Below are 17953 nucleotides of genomic sequence, written 5' to 3' on the forward strand. Positions count from 1 at the left end.
ATAATTTGACCTACCATCATGATAGATATTGTAAAATGTTGTGATTAAAAAAAAATTATTTCAAGAAATGTTTATGTAGGTTATAACTTTGCACAGCTGTAAAAAGAACTATGAAAAATATAGACTTGAAGATTCTGGTTTAAACCCTAAAACAAGCTTTGAATCTAACAACCAAAACCAGAATTCCTACTGATGTGAATGGAACAATTAAGATCTTGTCCTCAGCATCAGTAGATGCACAGGGTATAGGATGTGTATCGTGTGCTTAACATTCATGTTTCCCACATGATGCAGCAGAAAACCTATGTTTATCACCAAGGGCCAGTTCTTAGAGGAACTGGAATATGGCTGTTACCTTACAGCCCTGGTAACATCTGGATCCTAGAGATCAATGTAGCAAGGTAGATTCCAAATCACTGGTAAAATTAATTGTATAATGTTTGCAGATATATTCTTATATAAATTATTGATAAAATATATGCAAACTTAAAGGACTTGAGAAAAAACATGTAAACACCAAGGAGCCCCGTGGGGCAGAGTGTTAAGCTGCAGTACTGCAGTCAAAAGCTCTGCTCATGACCTGAGTTCGATCCCAACGGAAGTCGGTTTCAGGTAGCCGGCTCAAGGTTGACTCAGCCTTCCATCCTTACGAGGTCGGTAAAATGAGTACCCAGCTTGCTGGGGTAAAGGGAAGATGACTGGGGAAGGCACTGGCAAACCACCCCGTAAAAATAGTCTGCCTAGAAAACGTCGGGATGTGACGTCACCCCATGGGTCAGGAATGACCCGGTGCTTGCACAGGGGACCTTTACCTTTTTTTAAACATCAAGTATTACCATTTTATAGCAGTTAATGTTTAGATTTTGAAAATTATGCCTCCCATTTATTTCTCAGCCTTTCTCCCAGAAGCTCAGGGCAACATATATGGGGCTATCTCATTTTATCTTCATAACAACCCATTAAGTTAATTTTGGCTAACAGACAGTGGCAGGTACAAGTTTCACAGTCAGTCAGGGATATGAATCTAGATGTCTCTAACCCAGATTTCTCACTGCAACTTATATATTATTGCAGGCTGCCTCCTTCCTTGAGACAGAACTTTATATACATTGCAGTGGAGTAGTTGTGTTACTCAGTTGCAGCAAAAACAGAAAATCCCACGACATTATACAAACTAACAAATTTGCTGTGCAATCCTAAACAGAGTAACACCCTTCTAAGACCATTGATTTCTTTTTCTTTTTTTAAATATATGGGGTACAGAAAAGAAAAAGGGGGGAAACAGTTTGGAAGATATCAGAAGAAATACATCATGCCTGTGCCTATACAATACACTCTTAATCAAACCTCACTAAGTACAGCTTCACTCTAAGTCAAACCTCGAGATTCCCGAGTATCTCCCCACAACTAAACTTTAATTATTAAGTCATGACATTACCTATTACCCATAAATCACATTTTTATTATAAGTGTTTGAAACCACGTTTTATCTAGCCTGTGTTATCATTCACATATTGATTCCATATCTAATCTATAAACAATAATAAATTGTATTTGTTATAATGACGTTGACTGTCACTGGTCAGTAGATTAGTCAAACTAGTTGTATTTGTATTTTTCATATAGTGGTTGCCATTTCTGGTTAAAACCATCAGTAAATTTTCTGTGGACTAAGTGTGTTAGTCTGGACATTGAAGCATAGTCAAAAAGTTTAATAATCCATTCTGTTATCTCTGGAATTTCCTTGGCTTTCCAGTGTGTCGCATAAACAATTCTAGCTGCAGTAATTGCAAACTGGAAAAGCTCTTTGTGAAAGCTAGTTATTTGAGGAGGAATTACTGCAACAACATAAATTTGGGATGGAGGTCAAAATTTGTTTGTATCATATCTTGGATTTCTTTGTGTATTAAGACCATTGATTTCAATGGATTAGAAATGTGTATCTCTGCTTAGATTTGCATTGTTATAGCACAAAAAGCTTTTGAGAGCTTGAGCCCACTTCATCAAATGCAGTGAAGAAAATCAATAGTCACTAAGTATTTTTTATACACAGAAAGTGGCTAGTCTGGTCTACAAAGCTGAAAGTATAAAGCACAAAATCCACAAAATGAGTCCTGTAAGCCTGTCTTCAGGCAAAAGAAGCAAAAAGTAGGAGGGAAGGAGGTGACAAATCAAAGAATGATTGGATTTTAAATTTTTCAGTGAATTTTTTTTTACCTGTTTTAGTCAGGTGTATAATAGGTTCTTGTTTAGCTTGTTCAGCTTCTGCAAAATTAGAATTGTAAATTAAATGATAAATGATAAATACACAGAGCCTGCAGAAATAATAAACACAGAAAACAATATATGTGTAAAAAGGTACAACAAAAATATTTTTTCTGTGTGAATTTATTTTTACTGACAATCCTGCATTTTTATAGAACTGTAAAATTCACAGGATAACCACAGACAGAAAGAGGGCCCAAGACGTCAAGGTCATTTTAGACTAGTTTCTCCTACAAAATATGTTAATAGAATCTTTTGTAGTACAAAATGTATTTCCCCAGAATAAACATACCTTTTTAAATTTAAACATGTGAGTTCAAATGTGGGTTCACAAAGCAGCAATACAGAAATGAGCTTAAAATAAAATTTTAAAAAACACACACAAAAGGCACAAAAGCCCAATTTGTTAAAAAGACAGGCCATCAAATTTAGCTAAAAACATAAAGCTGCTCGCTAACTAAGCATAACACGCAACTCACATGAGAATATTTGGGCTTTATGTATGGAGGTATGGAGGTGGATAAAAGTGCAAATGGAACGTGCCTTTTAAAACCTTTAAGAATAAACTGCTATCTCCATTATGAAATAAAATATTAACATTAGGACCCACCTTTTGGCTTATGGGCTTCTACAGCTACTACAAAGCAAAATAAAAATTGAAAATATGCTGTGAAATTCTGTGATTAGTCCAAAAGTATAGCATACAATAATCAGGCTGACGCATTGCTCTTTATTTTATTTACTCCATAGTCTACTATTCTCACTGATCCTCAAGGGGGATTATAGGATATAAAGCAGTGCAATCAGTCAGTATAAGAAAACCAATGAACAATGCAATAGGATTGGAATCACAGAATTAGAGAAAATGCCAACAACAAAACTATCTAAGTGCCATTAGCCTGTATAAACAATACAGAATATGACCTTGCTTCCTACCTAACGCTTCCTACCTAACTGTATAAACAATACAGAAGGTATATTACTAGGACAGTATATTACTGCACTAAAAGCAGGTAATACCTCTAATACCCAATGCAGTGGACTACAATCCTATTCCATTATAAAGTGGACAGTTCTACTATAGTTCTAATCTCTTTTTCAAAATGCTTTCCTATATGAAATATTTTACCCCTTGCTTGAAGTATATACAGTTCACACATATTTTGCTGTATAAATGTCTAGCATTACTTCACAACACAAAAAACAGTATTTTTTATTTTTTTTCTATTAGAAAAAATTGTGCCATTCCAATATACTACAAAAGTTGCAGTTGAGAGCACTGTGCCGGAAGCAGCTTGTCAACAAGAGGAGGAATGCCCCACCTACAGGCAGTCTGCAGTGTGGATGCTGAGCATTTACACCACCAAGGAAGAGAACTGGAAAGTCGCTCGCTGCATGTAGGGGGCTATGTGTCTGCAAACAGACATTTTGAACCTTGGTCTGATACAGACCCATAATGCTCTCCTTCAATGCTTTGACCAAAGGGTTCACCAGTAAATCACTCAGTTTCAAACAGAATAATGTAAAGCAAGTGTGGTCAACTATGTATATGAAGCACCATACTGAATATTGTTCATTTGCTTCTTTGCATGCTGTAGCTATATGGTTATCCATTTATTTGTTAGAATATTTACACTCCACCTCTCTATTTAAAATAAATATTCGAGGTGCTTGTAATAGTGAAATGCAGACAAAACAGTTAAAGTAGTTAACTATTGAACATTTACCCTCACAAGATGTAATTAAAATAGGTCTTCCAGAATAAAAACAAAATTCAAGTAATGTTAGAAAACCTCCAGAGAAAGCATTGTATGCAGTATAAAAAAGAGGGAAGCATGGCTGCTGAGAAAGCCCTGAGGTGGGTTCCCACCGATTGGGTTTTTTAGACAGGGCATGCCAGCAAAAAGCCCATCAGCCATTCTCAGAGCATGAGTCAGTATACACAGGTGGAGGTGGTCTATCACGTACCTTGGGCCCAAGACATTTAGGGATGTAATATATAATTAAAATATAATTATATACTATATAATTAATATGCTTTCAAAAAATCTGTCCTGGTAGATGTTCTGTGGATATGGAACCTATTGAGCTTAACCCTGAGATGATCCAGTGGTCAAAGAATCTCAAAGTGGGGGAAAATGTATTTAGACTGCCACCATCCTTAGCAATTTTCTGCATTTTAATACATTGATCTATCAGTTGTGTTGTACATTCATTTCCATAGTATTCATTTGTATTAAAGCTAAATTAGGAAAGTTCATTTCTGTAATAAGCTTTTCACATGCCCTTACCAGCTGCTTTTACAGGTTTTTCCTTCTTTGGTTGTTTTGGTTGTTTCACTAAAAAATATACACACAGGGGGAAACAGCTGATTATTACATGTTTTGAAAAGTACTATATCAGAAAGTTTAGAGAAAACAAGTACAAGATATGAGCATAATAACAATTTCTATTGGCGTCTCCATCTTGTGCTGTTCTACAAAGTAACAGAAACACAACCATGATACATCCCAACCACCCTATGGTCAAAAGGCTTATTTTTGAAACCCACTCTTTTCTCAGACTCTACAACATCTGAACTGCAGTGTAGGGCCATGCTTCGATATTAAGGTCAAGGAATTCACGTCAGGTGAACATTGTAAGAGAAATGGGAACCATAAATCACCTTATTCAGTGGGTCCATTCTGTACCCCCTGAGGTTCATCAATTTTTGGCTATAAGTAATTATCAGTGCTTGCGAGACAATAACACATCCTTTTGGACTTCTCAGGAATCTCCCTTACAATGCAGATCCCACCAGAACTATACCTCTTTCCTGGATCATTATTCCAGAAATTTACTCAAATTCATCCTTCTCCTGCACATTAGCACCTACCTGAAACTTGGGTGACCTGGGCCTTGTCCGCACTTACCATTTGCGGTGCCGGCTTCCGCGGGCTTTCCTTGCATGTTCCCACTGCAACTCGCCCAAAGGATTCCGAGGGCATCTCCAGAGAGCAATTTCGCCGCGTTAAGCGTATTCGCTTATACGGCGAATAAAAAAATAAAGCGCCCTCCACACCCGGTGCCTTACAGTGGGAACATGCAAACTGTGTTCGATCCTCTTCCTGGTGCCAGCCCATGTCCTGCTGCCAGCCAACCCCTGCACTCCCCCCGCCTCCCTTACTCACACTGTACCAATCGCAGTCCTTGCTTGGAGCACTGACTGGGCATGCGTGGAGCGTGCCAGTCTGGGGATTTTCAAGTGCAGCGGAGAAAAGGAGGCGCGGTGGGAACAGGAATTTAAAGGCGTTGTGGATATTTGTGTACTGGATGCGTGTAATTTGCGAGGTAAGTTGCTAGTGCGTTAACTGGCCTGGTTACTTTACCTAGGCTCCTCATTAGCATGTCACGCAAATAAAAGTTCAAATTTTACCATGACACATTGGATGCTAACATTTTCTCCAATGGCAAGACAGATTCTAATATTGTTTCAATTGCAGAACAATCCACATTCACCAGTGGCAACAAGGTCCTAAAATTCGGCCCAATGGCAAATAGGATCCAAACGTACAGCCAATGAGTATGGGCCTCAATAGTCAAGACCCAAGTAAAAACTGTATAAGAATTACATCCCAGATATGGCAAAAGTACATTCAATGTAATCCCTAAGATTGCACCTTCATTAATTATACTTAGTGTTGCCAACTCTGGGTTGGGAAACTCCTAGAGATTTGGGAGTGGAGCCTGGGGAGGACAGGGACCTTACTGGGGTACAATGCCATAGAGTTCACCCTCCAAAGCTGTCATTTTCTCCAAGAGAACTGATCTCATAGTCTGCAGATCAGTTGTAATTTTGGGAGATCTCCAGAACTTACCTGGAGGTTGGCAACCCTACTGACACTCTACAACGATAACAACATAGAGGATGGAGTATAGTGGTTAAGAGTATTCAACTAGTAACAAAGTCCCAGGTTCAAATCCCCACTTGTACCATGGAAACTTGCTGGATGACCTTGGGCCAGTCACACACTCTCAGCCTAACCTATCTCAAAGGGTGTCAGGACCTGCCCGGCCTGAGAATGGAGTACTGTGGTTTGGCCAGGTGCTAATCCAAGGTCGCAACTGTTATGCTGTCATGCTAATGTTTTGAGAGTTGTAAGTATTGTCTAACTTCTGTGGGAACTGAAGGGTTGCCCTAGCAACCAGAGGTGGCCTGACTTTGTAGCCTTTCTTCTATATAGACAATCTTCTGTAGACTGCATCCCCATTAGAGTCCTTCTAGTTTTCTGGCTTCTGCAACTTGTTGTATATTTCCAAATAAACCAGCATTCTTAGGATTTCCTGCCTATGGAATCTGTTTATGGATTTGCCAACGAGCACAGATCTTACATTAGGACTCTAATCTAAATTCACTTTTACTTCGGTAGTACCCTGGCAGGAGCCAGGGAAAAACCGTCGGGGAACCTCCAGCGGGAGCTTCTGGAGGAAGCGCGCCGCACACATCATGAGGCTCATCAGTTAGTGGGACTGGTGGCAGCACAGTGGCTTGTGTTGTCCAGAGAGGCGTCTGTGGGGTCGCGGCAGGCTGCGCAATGCACCTGGGAGGAGGCCCGGTGGCTCACGACTCTACAGGAGGAGGCCCGGTTGGCGCAGGAAGATGCTACTCTGCTGACCCAGTTGGTTGCCCAAACGGGGGATTTGGAGGTCCTGTTGGGTGGGACTAGTATGTGTGCCCAGCAGTCCGTACCTCAATCCCTGATGGCGGAGGGGGTCACGGTCAGTTAGTGTATCTGGCAGGATGCCGAGAATGCCGCCGCCAAGGCCATCCTGAGTCTTATGGATCTACCGCCGACAACGGCTATGGTGTAGGATGTCCAACAGGTCCTGGAGAAGGAGTTTGGACCGGCGTCCGCAGACCTGGCACCTCAGGTCCTACCGCTGTTGGCGAATCGTGAGGAGCTACGGTTGTTATTGCATCATGCAGCGGAGACACTGCTAATGGTTGTGGCGGTGGCTAGAGCCCTGAGACCGAGGTGGTTCTAGCCAAGGCTGCCCAGAAGGATGCTGGGCGGTAGCGGCTCGGGCGGCAGCGACTGGAGCAACAGCCTGTGAGCTCTTGACCCAAAGTACCAGAAATCACCACAGAGACATTTAGAATCCAAGCAGATGGCTTTTACTGGTCAAATAGGCAATACAGTGCACAGAAGATAAAATGACAGCTATGAGTGTCTTGCTAGCTAGTTGGCAATATAAGGCTTGAAAACGGCGGGGGATTACAAAGCATCACCAAAGCCTAAACAGAGCACACATTCCCAGGCTTTGGTATGTGGAGCTGTCCTTGAGGTCTGGACGGTTCAGCAAAGGAACAGAGGCAACATAGAAACTGAGATAACAGCCTGACATCCTGCTCCCCTTAAGGCCTCCTCCCATTCTGCAAGGGGGCTGGTCTGTCTGGGTAGGCAATGTGAAAGGCGTTGACGAGTTTGGGGGCGGAGACATCCCGTGCACGAACCCATTCGTCATAGGCAGGGGGGAAGTGTTTCCAGCGGACCAAGTATTGCAAGACTCCATGGTGTATGCGGGAATCCAGGATTTTAGAGACTTCGAAATGTTCTCCCCCCCCACCATTATGGGCTGTTTAGGAGGGGGCTCCGGGTGCCATTGCGGGGAAGCAACATGGGGCTTTAGAAGGCTGATATGGAAAACGGGGTGCACACGCCTCAGGGTTTTGGGGAGAGACAGTTCCACCGTGACAGGATTTATGATGCGAATGATGGGAAATGGGCCAATGTACTTAGCATTGAGCTTATGGCACGGACGGGTGGAACGCAGGTTCTTGGTGGAAAGGTATACCAGGTTACCCACTTGCGGGTCCCCCCCGGGGGAACGATGCTTGTCGGCCTGCGCCTTGTATTTGCGCTTGGCTCGGTCAAGGTTGCTAACCAGCCAGGGCCATGTGGTACGGAGGGTGTGTGCCCAAGAGGCAATGTCGGCATCCCCCTCCCCCTCCAAACCTTCTATCGGGGTGATAGGACCGAAGTCCTGTCCATACACCGCATAAAACGGGCTGAAGCCTGTGGACTGATGTACAGCATTATTGTAAGCATATTCTGCAAAAGGCAACAGTTCTACCCAGTCATCTTGGTGGTAGTTGACATAACAGCGCAAATAACATTCAAGTACAGCATTGACACGTTCGGTTTGACCATCCGTTTGGGGATGGTATGCACTAGACAACCCCTGTTCCACCCCCACCAATTTGAGAAAAGCTTTCCAAAACTTAGCAACGAAACTACTTCCGCGGTCGCAGATTATTTTGCGCGGAAACGAATGTAGTCTAAAGACATGTGACACGAAGAGGCGGGCCAACTTCTGAGCAGAGGGGATCCCCGCACATGGAACCAAATGTATTTGCTTAGAAAATAAGTCAGTGATAACCCATAATACAGTTTTTCCCCCGCTGAGAGGGAGATCCGTCATAAAATCCATAGCAATCACTTCCCAGGGTCTGTTGGGTATTTCAAGTGGTTGCAGTAGACCTGGGGGTTTGCCTTGAGAAGGTTTCACTGTGGCGCAAATAGGACAGCTGCGAATAAAAGAGTCAATGTCAGAACGCATTCCCCCCCACCAAAATTGTCTGCGCAACAGGTGAAGGGTTTTCAGGAACCCAAAGTGTCCAGCTGTCTTTACTCCATGAGCCAAGTGTAAAACGTCTTTTCGGAGCGCTTTGGGCACATACAATTTTGAGTCTTTGTACCAAGAGCCTCCTTGTTCGATTACACCAGGAGGCAGGGTTTGATCTGAGCGTTCCATAAGGCATTGTTCCTGAAGGGACTTTAAGAAGGATTCGGAGATGGGGACCCCCCCCCTTGGTCATAGTGGCATCAGGAGCAGTCATGGGGGTCGACGAGGGGGAAGCGCTTACTTGCGGTGGTGTGCAGACTGCAGGTGGCAGGGCGGCCGGTGGAGCTGGAGGAGCGGGAGCGCCGGCCATCATGAGTTTCGGTTGCGGAGGCGGCTGGGCAGCCGGTAGGGCTGGAGGAGCTTGCGCTCCGGTTATTGCGTGCTTCCGTTGCGGCAGCGTCTGGGATCGAGTTTGTACGGCTAGTACAGGCAGGGCTTCTCTTTGTGCGGGTGTAAATAAAGAGTTTGTTGGCCGATCGAGTTTCGCCGGGTATTGAGGTAACCGGGAGAGAGCATCTGCGAGAACGTTTTGTTTCCCAGGGACATGCTTCAGGACGAAACGAAACTGAGCAAAGAATTCTTCCCAACGCTGCTGTTTTGCGGACAATTTATGGGACCCCGTGAGGGCAGCTAGATTTTTGTGATCGGTCCAAACTTCAAAGGGGACTATAGACCCCTCCAGGAATTGTCGACATAGAGTAAGTGCATGGTGAACGGCCGATGCCTCTTTCTCCCAAATGGGCCAGTTCAATTGGGAGTGCGCAAACTTCTTCGAGAAGTAAGCGCAAGGGTGAAGGAGACCATCCGGTCCTTTTTGAAGAAGAGCCCCTCCCATAGCCACGTCGGAGGCATCGACTTGCACAATGAACATTCGATTCGGGTCTGGGTGCCGTAGCACGGGTTCCGAAGTGAAGAGGTGTTTGAGGGCTACAAAAGCGGTTTGGCATTGATCAGTCCACAGTATTTTAGCGGAGGGTAAAGTAGCCGAGTTTTCTTTACCCTTGGTTTTCAGCAGGTCGGTAATGGGTAGCGCCACTTGGGCGAAGTTAGGGATGAACCCGCGATAGAAATTAGCAAAACCCAGAAACTGTTGCACTTGTTTGCGGTTGGTAGGAGGGGTCCAATCGAGAACGGATTGGACCTTGGTAGGGTCCATGCTAAGGCCATGGTGGGAGATTATGTATCCTAAGAACGTTATTTTGCTTTGATGAAATTCGCATTTAGCCAACTTTGCAAAGAGTTGGTGATTGCGCAGGCGCTGCAGAACTTCTCGGACCAAAACTACATGCTCATCCATGGTTTTTGAATAAATAAGAATGTCATCCAAATAAACCACCATCCCGCGATACAGCAAATCGTGGAGGATTTCGTTGATGAGTTGCATGAAGACCCCCGGGGCCCCTTTCAACCCGAAAGGCATCACGAGGAATTCAAACATTCCAAAACAGCTAGAGAAGGCAGTGAGGGGCTCGTCTCCTTCGCGGATGCGGACCCGGTAGTAGGCTTCTACTAAGTCCAACTTGGAGAATATACAACCCTCCTGCAACTGCCCCAAAATATCTGATATTAGTGGTATAGGATAGGCGTTGGCTTGAGTAACTGCATTGAGTTTTCTGAAGTCAATGCATAGGCGAAGGTCGCCCTCCTTTTTTCGGACGAAAAATGCAGGGGCTGAGTTTGGGGCATTCGATGGGCGAATGAACCCTCTGGCAAGGTTTTTGTCCAAAAAGTCTCGTAGTACAGTGCGCTCGGAAGCGCTCATAGGGTAAATTTTACTCTTGGTTAGTGTGCAGTCCTTTACCACTTCAATTGCACAGTCAGTGGCCCGGTGGGGGGGTAAGGCATCACATTCTTTAATGTTGAAGACATCAGCAAAGTCCTGGTATACATCAGGGAGGGATGGCGGTGATGGGACTTCGGAGATTAATGCCGAAGCGGGTGGAGACAGCACCGCAACTTGCTGTCGGTGCTGGTCGCATTTGGGGCTGGCAAAGGAGATCGTGTTCGTGTCCCAGTCTATACTGGGACTATGACCCTTAATCCAGTTAATTCCCAGGACCACTTCAAATCGGATAGGGGCTATGGTAAAGTCTATTTGCTCCCAGTGGGAGCCAATTCCCATCGCCACCCCTATAGTGCGATGATCAACTGGGCCCCCTTTGAAATGGCTCCCATCCATTTGGGCAAAATGGACGGGGGCTGGTAAAGCCTCGGACTTGACTTTGAGTGCTGCAAATGTGGCTTCATTGATGAGAGTGCGAGCGCAACCGGAGTCAATAAGTGCCTTGACAGGCAGTTGGGGGCCCCCTTTATAGTGTTGTAACACTGCGTCCACATACACCGTACTTTCTACTTCTTTCACCTTCGTCGGTTTCGTAGGTTTTACAGGAGAAACTGCGGGGGTCTGCGGGGACGTTCCATTCACCACAGACTGTGACCGGTTATTAGACAGGTCAAGAGGCGAGTCCAGGTTTAGCACTGGGGTATCCTGGAGATGATCCCTGTGCGAAGATGGAGAATGGTCCCCCACTGGGGCACTTATAATCCGAGACCCGGAGGGGTCTGTAGAAACAGGAAGATCGGGAGAGTCTCTGAACAGAAGTGCAGAGGGTGTGAACCGACCTGGCGTTGTACTGCGGGCGGTCGCAGCGCCTCCGCATTGAGACCTTCCCCGGTTTTGTGAGAGGTCAGGAAGCGAGTCCAGGGTTAACGCTGGGGTATCCCAGGAAAGATCCCTGTCCGAAGACGAAGAATTGTCCCCCCCTGGGGCACTTGTAATCCAGGACCCGGAGGGGTCTGCAGAAGTAGAAAGTGCAGAGGGTGTGGGCCAACCCGGTGCTGTACTGCGGGTGGCCGCGGTGCCTCTGCGTTGAGGTCGTCCCCGACCTGGCGTTATACTGCGGACGGCCGCGGCGCCTCCGCGTTGAGATCTTCCCCGGTTTTGCGAGAGGTCAGGAAGCGAGTCCCCCAATGGGGCACTTGTAATCCAGGACCCGGAGGGGTCTGCAGAAGTAGGAAGTGCAGAGGGTGTGGGCCGTCCCGGTGCTGTACTGCGGGTGGCCGCGGTGCCTCTGCGTTGAGGTCGTCCCCGAGCTCGGGGCAATGCATTCGGTCGAGGGAGTTCCAGGCGTTGAGGACATGCTGAAACAAAGTGGTTCATTGCGCCGCAAACGAGGCAAGCTCCCCTTTGGAATCGGGATTCGCGATCTCGAGGGGGCCGTGCTGATCTCTGCGGGCAGGGAACGGAGACTTCGGGGGGAGGCTTTTGGTCTCCCCTCACCTTGGGTCGCTGACAAGGTAGTATCTCTGCCGAGCCGGCAAAAGAGATCTTCAGTTTGGGTAGTCTCCATGGAACTGGAGGTAGTACGGGTGCTGGTGTAGATCCAAGCAACGGGACCCCTGGACTTCCTGGGGGTGGCAGGACGGGAGCTCTGGGGTCCCCTGGCGCCACAGGCACTGCTAGAGTTACTGGCAACATGGGCGTTCCGCCCAGAGGTGCCGCAGGTTGCTGCGGTTGAGCCTGATCCGGAGACCCTGGTTGTGGAGCTGGGGCCGAGCCATCCGGGTCGGCTTGTATCTGCTGCAAGCAGTCGTTGTCGTGAAGCAAAACGTGCATTTGACTCTGCAAGTGGGCCACCCGGTCTATGTGTTCCCGATTGCGCTGTCGGAGCAAAAACATATCCTTGCCCGCATCACCTAAGCGACGGGGCTGGCTGATTCGGAAGTTTGCAGTCCAGAGAGTTTCCTCATAGTGCAAGTCCTCTTTGGTTCCCTTACGATCCGCTAAAACCTGATCCGTTTCAAGTTTGGTGGTCAGGGTCGTGGTCACTAGTGGCAGAGCTTCCTGCTCCCATGCCGACATAGAGCCGGCTTGATCCGGAAGATCCAGTTGCGGCAGGACCTGAACCGCTAAGGTCGCTGCGTTGACGCCAAAGACGGGGGTTGACAGCTGAGCAATCCCGGCCATTGAAGCGGTGGTCGAGGTCATTCCGTGGAGGAGCGCAACCATCCATTTTGCCAGTACTTTTAACCCGGCTCCGCACAACCAGGCCAGTTGAGCATCCTCCACTAGACAATCTGACACTAGGAGGTCGTGGCGGGCGCTGGCCTCCACGCTACGCCCTTACAAGTCCAGTCAGGTGGCTACGTTCCACTTCTGCCCGATGAACGTAGTCTAGGGCGTCCCCAAAGGAAGGTATCAAGGAGGAGACCCTTCCAGAGCTCCTGCTCCGGGGAACAGATCCACCGGGACCGGGCTCACTCGGAGAGCTCTGTCGTAGCTCCCATCCGAGCGGCAAGCGAGCCACACGGGGCTCCAGGCACGGTAAACTCACTCGGAGAGCTTTGTCTTAGCTCCCATTCGAGTGGCAGGCGAACCCTCCTGGGCTCCAGCCTGACTGATGAAAAGGGTGATGAAGGTGATAGCTGTCATAATGTGAGCTCTTGACCCAAAGAACCAGAAATCACCACAGAGACATTTAGAATCCAAGCAGATGGCTTTTACTGGTCAAATAGGCAATACAGTGCACAGAAGATAAAATGACAGCTATGAGTGTCTTGCTAGCTAGTTGGCAATATAAGGCTTGAAAACGGCGGGGGATTACAAAGCATCACCAAAGCCTAAACAGAGCACACATTCCCAGGCTTTGGTATGTGGAGCTGTCCTTGAGGTCTGGACGGTTCAGCAAAGGAACAGAGGCAACATAGAAACTGAGATAACAGCCTGACACAGCCAAGGGAACTGTCCCCTTGCAAGGACCAGGGTCGGGGGGGGGACGAGTGGTCATTTCCTTCGTTTTCCCCCTCTTTGTTTCGTGCCCTCCCGAGAGAGACAGTTCATCAACAGAGGGCTACTTTCCGTTACGACCTCGCGTCGGACGTCCGAGAATACCCACGTGGGGAAGACTCGGACGACGATGAGGTCGAAGACTGGAATAACAACATAGGCGTTTCCCACAGGTGGCGGGCCGGTGGTGCGGGAGACGAGGTCCAACATTTGTGGATTCAGAATCGGGACCTAAAAGAGTGAATGGCCCAACTGCATGATCAAATGGATGTATTGTGTCGCGAGTTTGGACAGTGGCAATGGACTCAGCACCTCCCCGCTCCTGTACCCGAGCAACCTGTTACAGTGTCCGCTCAACCGACCCCAGGAGTACCTGGAACCCCTCAGCCGGCGCCGCCAGGAGTACTGCACCTGCGGTTCCACCACTACAGCCACCAGTGGTACCCCTGCCACCTGTTCCACCAGTGGTGCCACCGCCACAGCCATCAGTGGTGTCCCCGCCCGCAGTGCCGGTGCAACCAGTAGTACCACTGCCCAGAGGCAGGGGGCTGTTACCCGCGCTACCGCGCTACCCATGCAGCCATGGCCACAGCCCCTGCCTCAGCATCTTGCCCTGCACAGAGACTTGAGAGTGACTTTTAATGGCACTGCTGAAAATCTGCCCTACTTCTTGCATCAAGTGGATAGTTTCATGAGAGAACAGGGACATACATTTCCCATGGAGGACAGTCGGGTCCGGTTCGTTTCGTCCCTCCTGGAAGGCCCGGCGGCGGAGTGGATGATTCAACAGTTTGATCTCCGGGCCCAATCCGTACGAAGTTTGAATGACTTTATGCGGGCTCTGCGGAGGTGCTTTGATGACCCATTCAGGGGGGGAAAGCTAAAGCCGCTATTTTGCAAGTACACCAAGGGGCATCTTCAGTCTTCAGAGAGTATGCTAGCGAATTTCAACGACTCGCGAGCAAAATTGTGGATTGGCGTGAAGCTACCCAACTACAATGTTTTTGGGAGGGACTGCACCCCGACATCCTGTACTGGGCGTATATACAGCGAGACCCCCCGAATCTCGAAGAGTGGATTATGTTGGCGGAGGAGGTGGAAAGCCACCGACAATCCCTTTCTCTGCTGCGGCCTGCCTGTCACGCCAAGGATGGGCCATCCAACTCCCTCAGCCACCACGGAGACCGACCGTACCCCTCCCGGAGAGGGCAGAACGTTTTCAAAGAGGAGCCTGTCTCGTGTGTGGCGCCATGGGTCACTTTGCTGCGGCCTGCCTGTCACGCCAAGGATGGGCCGTCCAACTCCCTCATCCGGAGAGCGCGCCGCGGGGCAATCGATGCAGAAGCACACCGGGGAGCCGACCCACCAACTCAGGTCAAGCGGTTCCTCCTGCACTCATTCTCCATGTGGAAGAACCCCCGGAGACAGCCCCAATCGAGTCAGTGTTGCCAAGTCCTCTTGAGCCAGTCGGACCTCTTCCAGGAGCACGTCCAGTTGTCGGAGGTTGTCCTGGGCACTTGATCAGCATCCGGTGTCTTCCAGGGGGATGTTGCAGCCAGGAGTCGCCACTGGTCAGCTACAAACCCAATTAACCAGGAGGCTTCTGCGTTCGTTCACAGTGTTTCCTCCAAAACGTCCTGCAATAAGTCAGGATCGTTGGGGAGCTCATCCGGCGTTCCCAATGACGAAAACTGGCGTCCAGGCGAACCCTCCAGGGCTCCGGCCAGGAACCGCTCACTTGGGGAGCACGTCCTCTGCTCTAACCCGAGATCCCGGCAATCCCTCCAGGGCTCCAGCCTGGGATTAAAATCCAAGTCAAAGAGGTAAGTGGTTAGTGCCAAAATGTGAGCACTTGTCCCGTGATAATCCCATAAACAAACATCCACAGACGAGTAGTCCAAAAGAAAGTTGATTTATTGGAAGATCTACAGGTTAACAGCAGCTAAGAGTCAAGTTGGCACTAACGGAAACTAAAAGCATGGTGCAGGGCCTACAGCAGAAGGCATAGAACAATTCAGGATGTCATGGCAACCCCCCTCCCACTGAGGTAAGATTCCCACAGAGTCCTGAGTCAAAACAAATAATTGGCAGTAGAGCTGACCTTGGCCAGCACCTGGTGATAGCACAACATCCTCTGTCAGACCATGCCTGGCAGTTTCTATACACTGCCCAGGCTGGGCCTGACAGAATGCCTAATTGCGTCTCCTATTCCGCTTTATGCCTGGAAACTGGCCAAAGTTTACTTGAATCCAAAGTCTGGTTACTCATCTTCAAATTTTGGCTTCAACTTTGCTATAGAACTACTTTTCTTTGCCTCACATTGCATATGCTTTCTGATCATTTCACCTCTCCCTGGGACAAGGCTATAGTCAAGAAAATTGAATCTCTTGGAATCACCTTTGGATCAATCCTCCTTCTTGAGTAGACCCAGGCCTTCAGCGTCATAAAACTAAAAATCATGGACACTGAAAGACAACTGCTTCTTGCCAGGGCACACACAACTTGATCACCTCTATCTTTTGGCATTTATCCTTCCCCAGGCTCCCTTCCTAGCTATTTTTTCATGCTGACCTCTCCACAGCTGAGACGATACTTCCTGCTGGCCCATCTCAATTTACTACCCTCAGCGGTGACCAGGGGCAGATACGCAAAGCTTCCCTGCAAACAAGTAGAATCTGTAGCGCATGTTCTGCTCCACTGGGAATTTGGATTCCACCCTCGTGAGCAATTTATTGAGCCGCTTTTGAAGAAACACACTACTGGAACTGATGAGGGGATGGTCCGCCATTTGGTGAATGATTTTAGTTTGCACACTACAGCGGAAGTTGCCAGATTTTTGGGAACTGTCCTAAAATTTTGAATACTGACTGGAACCCCCCCCCCCCTTAGTGGATGGGCCGATTTTATTTATATACTTTTCTACTGGTACTTATCTGATTTTATGTGTACTTTGTAAATATGAATCCTTGTTTATGAATGTTAATATTGTCTCTATGCCAATAAAGGTTTGGAAGATATCTTCTTCTTCTTTTTTTACTGTTTCTATTGATGGTAGTTTCTCAGTGCTCCTAAATCTTTCCTTAAAAGCCCTTGGTTAACCACATTTTTCAGTTGAGCACAGCTTCAAAGGATTCTCTTGTTGCTATTCTTGTCATATAAGTTTCAATGGGGGAATAACTAGAATAAGGGGATAATCATGATGGAGGGAAGGGCTTGTGCAGGAACTGGGGATGAGTTAATTATGAGCTGAGCCCAAACTTCAGAGTGATTTGGCTTGGCTCAAAATTAACCTGGAAATTCCAAACATAGCACATTTGCACACCAAAGTCCTCAATTCCAAACTTCAACTACATCACTCGAAATTACCAAAATAAATAGTGGCCAATTTGATTCTCATTCAATATATTACATATTATGTTGAGAATGTGTTCATATAGATAAACCATTAAGGCCCGGTTTCCTATTTAAATAATATATTGAAATAAGCTAATACTAATATTATTAATCATTTATATAGCACCTTCAAATGGAAGTTGCATTATATAAAACAGCCTTGTAAGACTGGACCGTAACATTATCCCCATGTTGCAATGGGATGCTTCTAGACAATAGTTTACCTGAGATTATTTAGTAAATTCATGGCAGAGGCAACATTTGAACCCGGGGCATTCTGATTCACAGCTCAGTATGCTACAACTGGCACTCAGCAAAGCATCCACATTGACATGCATAGTTATGTGTGTGTGTGTGTGGGGGGGGCTTTGCTGACAAGTGAGTCTAAAAATTAAGTATTTTTCTTAAGTAGAAATCCCTCTTTTCCAATTATATGGGAATGTGTCTGGTAAGAGGCACATCTTTACATAGCCGATACTATCAAGAAAATATCAAACAAGTAAAATAATATTTTTTAATAAAAATGTCAACATCATTTATTTAGCTGTGATGAAAATTAGTTGTCGCGGCATGCAGGGAACTGCTTCCAATTTCTTTTCATAGTTATCTTGCTCCCCCTACCAGATTCACGCGGAAATGTTATCCAAGAATCATTCTTATTAACACAGGATTATTGTTGTGAAATATGAAACATGCCATTATAGCAATCAATAATTATTATAGCAGCTCCGAATTATGCCTAATAGGATGGTTTAAAGCACATTTTTAAAAGGAAGTTCTTCAAAGCTACTTGAAATGACATGTCCTCAACAAAAAGCTCTTTGGGGAACCAAATGTTGCCCA

General features: G+C 46.8%; 1 long non-coding RNA gene across 1 annotated transcript; it reads right to left on the minus strand.

Annotated features, from left to right (window-relative positions):
* Positions 1 to 2217: 2217 nt before the first annotated feature.
* Positions 2218 to 4593, minus strand: LOC130483635 (uncharacterized). Its single transcript, XR_008933665.1, has 3 exons — positions 4557 to 4593; positions 2876 to 2902; positions 2218 to 2265 (listed from the first exon to the last, which is right to left on the minus strand). It is a non-coding gene; the product is annotated as an uncharacterized LOC130483635 (long non-coding RNA).
* Between the last annotated feature and the right edge of the window lie 13360 nt (positions 4594 to 17953).

Source organism: Euleptes europaea, chromosome 10, assembly GCF_029931775.1.
Source record: "Euleptes europaea isolate rEulEur1 chromosome 10, rEulEur1.hap1, whole genome shotgun sequence".
NCBI classification, from domain to species: Eukaryota; Metazoa; Chordata; class Lepidosauria; order Squamata; family Sphaerodactylidae; genus Euleptes; species Euleptes europaea.